Genomic DNA, 10369 nt, shown 5'->3' on the forward strand with positions numbered 1-10369 from the left:
ATATCTGAGGGAAGAGACTTCCAGGCAGGCAGCAGAACAGCCACCCCAGGACCCTCAAGGTCATACCTGACTTATTTCAGGAACAGAAAATGGCCTCAGGGTGTGGTATGAAGTGACCGTAGAAGGCCCAGTGTGCCACTGTAAAAACCTAAAGCTCTTCCTCCCAAATGTGGAGTCAACGGAAGGTTCTGAGCAGGGGAATAAAATGTCCTAGTGTCTGTGCTAAAAATGCATGAACTAGAAACAGGGAGCCCAAATAGGAAAGTATTCCTATGCAGGTGAAAATGATGGCAGTTCTAGCTAGGATGGTAGAGAACAGGTGAGAGTGTATCTTGCACGTGCTGGAGAATACAGCCAATTAGGCACCTAACAGTAAATATGTATAAAGTATGAAAGAAAGGAAGATCGCAAAGACTCCAAGATTTCTGGCCTGAGCAAGTAGAAGAAGAGTCGCCACTGACTGACACAGCAAACAGACTTGGAGGACAACCTAAGTTTTGAAACTCCTGAGTTTGAGACATCTATTAAATATTCAAAGGGAAAAATAATTGAATACTTTTTTACTTTAAAAAAAAAGTATTTTAAAGGATGGCGAGATAGCTCAGCAGACTAAAGCACTTGCTCAGGCAAAGCACAGTAGCTGGGATTCGATCCCTCAGTGTGCGTGCAGGCCCCGCCCCTGGGACGCACTGAGACGGGTATTAAGACTGAGATGGCAATTAAGACTGGGCATGGTGACGCATGCCTGTAATCCCAGCACTTGGAAGGCTGAAAACAGAATCATGAGTCCAATCTACGTAGTGAGACCCTGTAGACCCTGTACTAAATACAGACATATGTACATACATATATTTAACAAGAGTATAATAATTGATAAGCTGTAATATTCAATTATTTGTCCAATCTTGCATAACTATATCTGTTAATCTGAGCAACAGATTTGATGATAAAAATAGATAATAGAACCATTGTTAATTAGCTATTCTTGTTTTGAAAATCTACAACAGTGGGGCCGGGGAGATGGCTCAGTGGAATAAGTGCTCCCTGGCAAGCGCAAGGGCCTGAGTTCAATTCCCAGTTCCAAAAAAAAAAAAGAAAATCTACAACACTGTTGTATGTTACCCTGTTTCTGCTATTTGTTTTTGCTTTTGTTTTTACTCTTCAAAATAAAATTAAATTTTTAAAAAGATATTCAAGGGGAAAGATCAAGTCCACATTTAGGTGCATGGAACTGAGGAGAGACATGTAGGCTGCAGACAGAAACTTGGAAGATATCAGCACAGGAATGGTGATAGAGCCAGGAGGCCGGATGAGATCAGCAGAAGAGTGAGTGGAGAGACAGAGTCAAGTACTGACTCCAAGGCACACCCAGACAGGCGGAGGTCAGAAAAGTGGGGTGGCGGGGCGTGGCTGAGTCAGAGCAGCCAGTGGGGTTGAAAGGAGCCCGGACATCATCAGGGGCCCTGGGAGCCCTGCTGAGCAAGGTTTCCACAGGGACATGTGCAAATCTGTCAAAGGCCACAGGCTGATCCGGTAGCCAGGCCAGCACTGGCCCTTGGCCAGAGAAGTCCTAGGGGAATGGATGAGGTGAGAGCTTGCCTTGAATTAAATTCAGAGAAAATTAACGCCCACCAGAAAAGCTAAGATCCAAAAAAGACTTAAATATTACGTGTTGGCAAAGAGGTTCAGCATACAAAACTTTGCACACTCCTTGTGGGAGCAAAAACTGGTGCAGGTTGGGGAGTATCTTCTAAAGGTAAACTGGGTTTCATCCTGATACTAACCTGGCAATTCGATCTCCAGGTGCACATCTAAAAACAATTCAAACATGTTTACCATGGAAGCAGGAACAAGAACATTCACAGCCGAATTAGTATGGGAACATAACTCCGTATCTAATCTAAAGCCCACTTGGCAACTCATCAGGTGCGGGGTGTGGTAGCACACACCTGTAACTACAGCAGGAAGCTGAGGCAGGAGGATGTCGAGGCCAGCCAGGGCTACATAGTGAGTTCAAGGCCAGTCCGAATTACACAGTGAGACCATTTCAGAGAAGAGAGAGAGAGAGAGAGAGAGAGAGAGAGAGAGAGAGAGAGAGAGAGAGAGAGAATATGAATCAGACCTAGTCACACAATGACATCTTATCTAACAACGAAAATAAGAGGACTGCTATGTGCAACAACATGGAGAAGTCTCACATTATAGGATATTGATAGACAAAAAAGAATAGAAAGCATGTGAGTCACTGAGAGTCTAAAAACAGATAAAATTGATGTTCAAAGAAAAACTTACACATTAATGTTCACAGCACCAGTAGTCACAACAGAGAAAGGCAGAAGTTCACAAGTGGATGCAAGGATTAACAAAATGTGGTATAGACATACAGTTGGATATTATTCAGCCATAATAAAATACATTGTACAACATGGATGAACTTTAAAAATAGTAAGCAGAGTGAAAGAAACCAAATGCAAAAGGCTATGTATTATATGGTGCCATTTATATAAAGTATCTAGAATAGAGAAGTCCATAGAGATAAAAAGCAGACTAGTGGTTGCCAGGGCCTGAGGAGAGCCGAGGCCTCGAGTGGCTGCTAATGGGTACTGGTTTTTCTTTTGAAGTAATGAAAATGTTCTGAAAGTGGGAGTGGTGATGGCCACGCAGCACTGTGAGCGTACTAACTGCTGCTGCACTGTATATTTTAAGGTACTGAAATGGTCAATTTTCTGTTATGTGTATTTTACAAAACAACAAAACTGGGTGTGGTGGTGGACTCCTGTAATCCCAGCACTCTGGGAGAATGAGGCAGAAGGATCATAAATTGGAGCAGAGCCTGAACAATTCAGTGAGACCTTTATATATATATTTTTTCCCCCCCCCAACCCCCCCAAGCTGGGAATGTAGCTCAGTGCAAAGGTCCTGGGTTTCTTTCCCAGTATCATACACCAAAAAGCCTGGGTCACATGAGGGGGCTCATTCTATAAAGAATCACTGATCTAGAAAAGGCAATGGGCACAGACAGTTCTTCCAAGTTGTACCTCAGGGATTTTACTGAGACAGAGGGAAAAGCAATATTAAAGAAAATGTGCTTTAAGATGGAAAAATAGTAATATTTTTATTCACCTGAGAAAAATCTAATAAAGAGAGGGGAAAATGGAAATATAAACGATAAGAGAGAATCACTTAAGCAGTCTTTAAGCAAGAGAAAAATGAGGCCCCGGGCCTGAGGGTGGAGATCCAGGTGGCCATCCACAGTAGGGAGCAGGAAGCAAAGTCAACGGTACCTAGGCTGGTGGGTAGGTAGAGCAGTAATTAGTCTCTGGAAGTTCATTTCTGGTTTATTACCAGGTTTATGACCCCCAATTTACCAACGAGCTATCCTAGACTCAGGGGGAGAAGGGATTTGCTCACGACCACACAGCTGTCACCACAGGCAGAACCAAGTCTCCCTGGCTCCCTGTGCACCGAATCAAGCTGCCCAAGTTGATCTCTCCACCCTGCAAAATAGCACTTTCTCCTGTTTTCCCTCCAACAACTTCTCCAAATCTTAGAATTACCTCTTCGGGCTTTGGAAGAGTATAGGATGAGTGGGCCTACCTGCCTTGTGTGTACGCTGGAGCACATGAAGAAGAGCCTTAATTATACTGCGCCTCAGCCTCCATCTTCCCAGGCTGGAGAGCTCTAAATGTGGAGCCTGCCCTCATGGTAAAAGCCCTTCATCACTCCACTGTCTGGCCTGGTTCCAGTCCTATTACGTCTTCCTTGGAATTCAGAGGGCCATAACAAAAGAAACCACACTGGCCTCCATTTTGAAGAGCTTTTTCCAAGGACAAGGGCCCATTTATATTCAAATAGATGGTCAGCAAAGCTGTGGCTTGCCCAAGGTCACACACAAGGACACTTTGCAGCCAAGTCCACCAAGAACTCCAGCTGGCATTCTGTCTCTCCCCACCACACCTAAGAGCCTCCATGAGGGACTCCAGAGGAGCCCTGTGTGTCAGGGCACATTCAGCAGCTAGTGACAGTGATGGAGCAGATGGGGGAGTGTATCAAACTGGCTTACAGCCAGAAGAACCTACTGAATTACATCACTGAAGGTCCACAAGCGGGTAGTCTTCTGGATTGTCAGAGGATCAGTACTGTCCTCATGGTCCCAATTTGGTTTTACCTTGCCATGCACAGGGGCTATAGTGGGTTGGATGATAGCCCTTCCTTAAACTATGCCTCCCCCTAACCCCTGCAACCTGTTGGATGCAGCCTTGTTTGGAAAAAATAAAAAAAAAATTTTTTCAAATGTAATTAAAGATTTTGAAAAGAAACCACTGTGGATTACTATCATGGGCCCTAAATCCAGTCACAAGTACACTTTAAGAAAAGACAAAACAGATACAGAGGAGAAATCCATATGAACACAAAGCAGTGACAAGGATGAGCAGCTGCAAGCCAGGGAATGCTGGCTGACACCAGAACCAAACTTGGCTCACCTCTGGAGAGAACACTGCCCTGCCTATACTCTGATTTTAGGCCTTTGGCCTACAGAACTAAAAGGAAATAAAATTCTGTGGTCTGAAGCTACTAATATCTTAGCAATTTGCTTTGATAAGCCAAGGAAAATGCAATTATGAGGGTTACCTTAGGCCTGCGCCTTATGCCCCTATGTCTACGGGTGGGGTTAGCCTTCCTCAACGTCCACAGGGTTTATGGGAAAGGTGTGGATACCCAGAGAAACAGAGGGGAGAGATATAAATATAGCAACCAGAAAGTCCACACCAGACACCCCATACAAGAAAGACACCATTCCCTGAGTATCTGCTCTGAGAGAAATGAGACATAGGAACAGAGAGGGGACACAGGAACACAGAGGGTACCCAGAGACACGGCCTTCACATGCCAAGGAGCAGGGCCTGAGACCTCCAAACCTGGGAACATAGTTGCATGTCTGGGACTTGGAGCACTTGCTCTTGAAACAGTGGCTTATGCATAATAAAGACCACTTTTTTTTTTTTTTTTTTTTTTTTTTTTTGAGGCAGTCTCACTATGTAGTGCTGGCTAGCCTTGAACTCATGGCAATCCTCCTGTCTCAGTCTCCTGAGTACTGGGATTACAGGCATTTGCCACCATGCCCAGCTAGACTGTTCACTTTTAAGAGACTATTTCACCCACCTGGCTACCCAAGCCAGAACCTTGGGGGTTGTCCCACACATGCTCCTCTCCCTTGCCTTCCCCTCTATCTCCATAGACGTTACTCTTGCTTATGACATCACCCTCTCTTGTCTGGCCTCCCTACTTTCAGCCTCCCCCTGCCACGCTCTACCAGGAACCAAAAGAAGCTTCCAAAAATGAAAACATGCCATATCACAGTCCTACTTTAAAAAAAAAAAAAAAACCCTCAAGCTGTTGGTATAGCTTCCATTACCTGGCTTCATCCCTCACCATCCACCTCATTAGTTCCCTCCCTCACACCTGGTCTTTGCACACATAGCTCCCTTGGCCTGGACAACACCCCACCCCCACTTACTGACCAAACCCACAAGGAATCAGAGGAAGCCGGTTCCTTTGAAGGGTCTTTTAATCTCCCACCCTACTCAGGGGTCCCCTGTACACATCCTTGGTTTGCTCTTCTCAAGGTTCTTCTGAGGTCATTTTTTAAAATTCTTTTTTTATTTATTTATGTATTTGGTACAGGGTCTCGCTACGCAGCTCACACTTGTAGTGATCCTCCTGTTTCAGCCTCCCCAGCACTGGGATTACAGGCATTCGCCACCACGCCCGGTTTTGGTAGCTGGCTTGGCACAGGGCCAGCACGGCATGCAGTACCAGGGATTGAACCCAGGTCCTTGTGCTTACCAGGCAGGCCCTTAGACTGCCGAGCTATCTCCTCAGCCCTCTTCTGAGGTCATGAGGGTCAATTTATGTACCATTACCTCCTGCTCCTGAGTATGAGCTCCCCCAAGTTAGAAGCAAGAGGCTCCACCTGTTCATCCCAAAAGCATAAAGCATAGTATGCAGCAACTGTATATATATATATATATATATATATATATATATATTATACTAATTAAGATCAAACCTATACTAGATTTCCTTTGTCTGAAGCAAAATCCATCCTAGACTTTTGCTGCATTTAAATGTTTCCCACTTCAGTAAAGTACACAGACCCCAAAATACAGATGACTTTTCATGCTCTTTCTCTGAGACCTCTGTCCAGCTATTTCATTTTCCCAAGCCTCACTTTCTCCTATGAAGAGGGAATTCTAAACCCTACGTCCTAAGAATGATGTGCCATATAATCAAAAGAACAGGTTTCACCTTTCTTCGCCATATACTCATACTCTCACGTCAGCAAGCGAATGTTAAGTGCTATGTGCCAGATTTGAAGGTAAATGTTGGCAGCTAACACTGATGATCCTTTGCCTAGACTTCACAGTAACCTTTTCTGAGAAAATGTATCTATAAAATCTGGAATAAAGCCTGAGAACTCACAGATAAGTCTGTCAACCAGTATGAAGTCAGCTAACAGAAAGTAACCCTGGGCGAAGCTTGGCAGCTCCACAATTCCAGACCTTCCTGTAGGTCACAGTGCAGATTGCAGAGTGAATGGGCCTTTACTGCCACCTGCTGGAAGAGTTAAATAAAGCCACAAGCTGCAGCCAGAAGAAATTTAGCTGCCAAACACATGGCTCTAGCTTCTATGTGCCACGTTTGTTCAACAGCTAAGGAAAAGTTATCAGAGGAGACTGCTTTTGAAGTCAAAACCAAGCCACTTGAAAAAATATTTTCAAAAAAACCTTGTAATAGTCAAAAATAGAAATGTGCCTCCTGAGATAATTTCTCAAAAGATCAGAATGGCCTGTAAGATGGAAGGCTTTATCTTCTTTAGAAACCACCGATGTATTTTACCTGCTCCCCCAGGTTACCCCTGAGTACAATTCTGGAGTTCACACCCTGGTACCCTGGACCCCAACTGACTGATCCTCCTGCCCATAAATAAGGCAGAATCTAGCTCAGTTTGAGAACTCCATAGAAACTTCCAGAAGCAGAGAGGCCAATCTTTCCAAAGGCTTTGGCTTTGCAACCAGACTTGCTAAGTCAACAAAGTGAGAGCCAGCCCTGCCTCTTGCCTTCCTGTTACATTACACTCTCCAACAACTCCTCCCTCCAGCCTAGTAGTTCTCCTTGGCCTGACACACTCACACACACGTGAGTCCACACAAGTGCACACATACACAGAATCATCCAGATCCATCATTCTCATTTGGGCAGGGAAATCTGCTCTGGGAAATCTGGAAGAATCCAGATGGGCTGCAGCCAGGTTATTTTTTCCTCTTTCTCCACATTCTAACCATCCTGTAAAAAGCTGGGCCTAAGAATGCAAACTCCAGAAAACCATGGGCGTGGCAGTGCTGAGATATTTACTTAGCCAATGAGTTGGCTTTGTCCCCAGGGAGGCAGGCTCAGCTTTCCTGGGGCTGCAGCAGTGGGCTGAGTCTAGCCAATTGGGTCTCTCCTGACCCAGGCACACTGGTGTCTCGGAGGGAAACTGGAGAAAGCTCTATCCTCTGTAGCCTCACGGGGGTCTCATGATGACCAGACTACCACTGGAAAGGAGGCTCTAAACCAAGGTAGTGCTATATTCCCCAGGATTTCCTGAAACACGAGAAAGTCAAAGGGCAAAAACAAATGGGAACCTCAAAAGTACACAAAATGACCTATACAAATTGTAAACAGCTAAGCCTTGCACCCTACCCAGTGGAAGGGTACATGCTTAAAAGGAGTAAGGCCTTGGGTTCCATCCCAGGACCTCTACCTTCTCCTACTCCTCCTCCCATCGTGAACAGCACAGTTCTGTTTATTCTATTCCAGTACAAAAATTTCAACTTATTCATTAAGATTTTAAAAAGTAGAAATAGGCCTGGGGAGATAGCTCAGTGGCCTAAACTCCTGCCTGGTAAGTGCAAGGGCCCAGGTTCGATCCCCAGTACCATATGCCATGCTGGCCACTGAAACTGGACATGGTGGCACACACCTGTAATCCCAGTGCTGGGGAGGCTGAGACAGGAGGATCATGAGTCAGAGCTGCAGAGTGAGACCCTGTACCAAATAAATAAATTTAAATTTTTTAAAAAATAGAAATAATTATTAACACTGTAGTATTAATCAACTAATGATACTGCCAGTGCATCATCTATACCTTGCTGATGATGTCTCTGGGTTGCCAGCAATAATTTGTTCACATTCAGACTTCTATAACTTTCATCAAAGGGTTCATGAAGCAAACCATCCCTGTAACCATCCTCATCCCCGACACTGCACTCCTATCTTATTTACTGGTACACTTTATACATAATGATAATTCATCATAGAGAATTTGTTCCTGCACAAAGTGTCTTGCCTCTTTTCTTTCCATTCCCCTCCCTCCCTCCATTCACTCCCATCTTGACGTGTGCAGCTTCCTCACTTCCTCAGGGTTGTAGCTGGGCCTCATGCAGTGAGACAGACAGTAGGTGGGCATCAGGTTGTACTATCCATCTTTGGAGGCATCCCTATCCCACGGCACTGAGTCCATTAAGTTCTTTGAATGAGGGCCATTGGTGGGATGGTCTTGACCTTCCTAGAGGCACCAACATCTAGCACTGAGGACCTAACTCTCTAGGGATCCTCCACGAAGCTGGGCTCATGTCCATCTGCTCTTAGCAGCATTCATCTCACACATCTCAAGGGCTGTTTCGGGAGACAGACGTTTGGCTTGCCTTGCCTTTCTCTTTTGGCCTGGGGAAAATACTTTCCTCCAAATTTCTTCAAGATGTACACAACACCCTTGCTTCTTAACAAAATTAAACAAATCTCTTCCCATAGAAAGCAAGCCAGAAAAGCTCTCAGTGTTCTGAGCCACGCGGAGGGGCTCCACCAAGGCAAGAGGCATTTAGAAAGCCAATGCCAGCTTGCACAGGGATGGGGTGCGTGAGGGAAAGCAAGTGTGTGTGTCTCATCTATGTCACTCCAACACACTTGATGAACATGTATGTACTCTCCCTGCCATCACCCAAGGCTGTGGTCAGCAGTGGTTTCTTTCTTGGTAAATGACAGCATTTAAAAGAAACACCAGGGCTGCTGAGATGGCTCAATGGTCTAAAGCACCTACTTAGAACAAGCTTAGCAAAGCACAGGGACCACAGTTCAATCCCCCAGCACCACATGCCAACCAGCCCTGCCCCCTGGTGGGCTGAGCTGGCCACACACACACACACACACACACACACACACACACACACACACACACACATAAATAAAAATTTTAAAAATAAATAAATAAATAAAACACCAAAGGGGCTGGGGAGTTAGCTCAGTAGAGTAAGTGCTTGCCTGGCAAGCGCAAGGGCCTGAGTTCAATCCCCTGTTCCGCCAAAAAACAAAAAACAAAAACAAAAACAAAAACAAAACCACATGCTAAAAGAAATACCAAAATAAAAGTTTCTCGTGTCTTCCTGTCCGTTGTCCCTTAGTACCTGGACTTCTCAGCAGCCTCTACTTTTATTCTTCTCCCTTCCCTGTCTCCCCCCTCCCACCTCTCCCCAGCCTGCTGCTCACATTTAGAGAGCTGGACAGAGGGCACTGTACCAGTCAAGAGAAACAATAGCACCAAAGACAGTGGCGCGTGGGGGCGGGAGGGTCCTGCAGAGTCCCCAACCCAGGCAGCCCCCTCCCCCGTCATTCCATCACGTGAACACAGCCAATTCCTTTCAGCCTTCCTCGTACTTGGACTTTTTTTTAAATGTATCAGTTATTTAATTAGGTTCTTAGTAAGAAATTTAGAACACTAATTTATGAGGATAAATTCCATTTGTCAGAGCAAAAATGGATCGCAGGTAGCCCCAGAGCTGAGGAACAGCTTTGATTTTTGCTAAAATCTGTGAGTCCACCGCTTTCTGATCCACCCTGCGCTGCTCTGAAATCTGGTATCTCTCTTTCTCCATGTCGAAGATCTCGCCCTCCTGGTGTCTGGGCTTCCGCAGCTTCTTCTTCCTGAAGTAAGCATCAGTGAGGTGTTTAGGGATTTTCACTTTGCTGATATCAATTTTTGTAGAGGTGGCAATGACAAATTTCTGGTGTGTTCTTCGTAGAGGAACACGATTAAGGCTCAGAGGCCCAGTCACAAGTAGCAAGCCACTCTCCAACTGCTTCAGGAAGACCACTCTCTTGCCTCTGTGACGCCTGGTGAGGATGATCAAGATGGTGCCGGGAGTGATGCTAGCTCGAAGCTTCCGCACATGCTGACTGAAGGGTTTCTTGCCATGGCTCAAGAGCTTTCAGGGCACATCTTCAGTAGGGTAGTACCTAGGCATTTTTTGAAGCTTAACCACCCGGCTAC

This window comes from Octodon degus, unplaced genomic scaffold, assembly GCF_000260255.1.
Source record: "Octodon degus isolate 3935 unplaced genomic scaffold, OctDeg1.0 scaffold00072, whole genome shotgun sequence".
In the NCBI taxonomy this organism is placed as follows: domain Eukaryota; kingdom Metazoa; phylum Chordata; class Mammalia; order Rodentia; family Octodontidae; genus Octodon; species Octodon degus.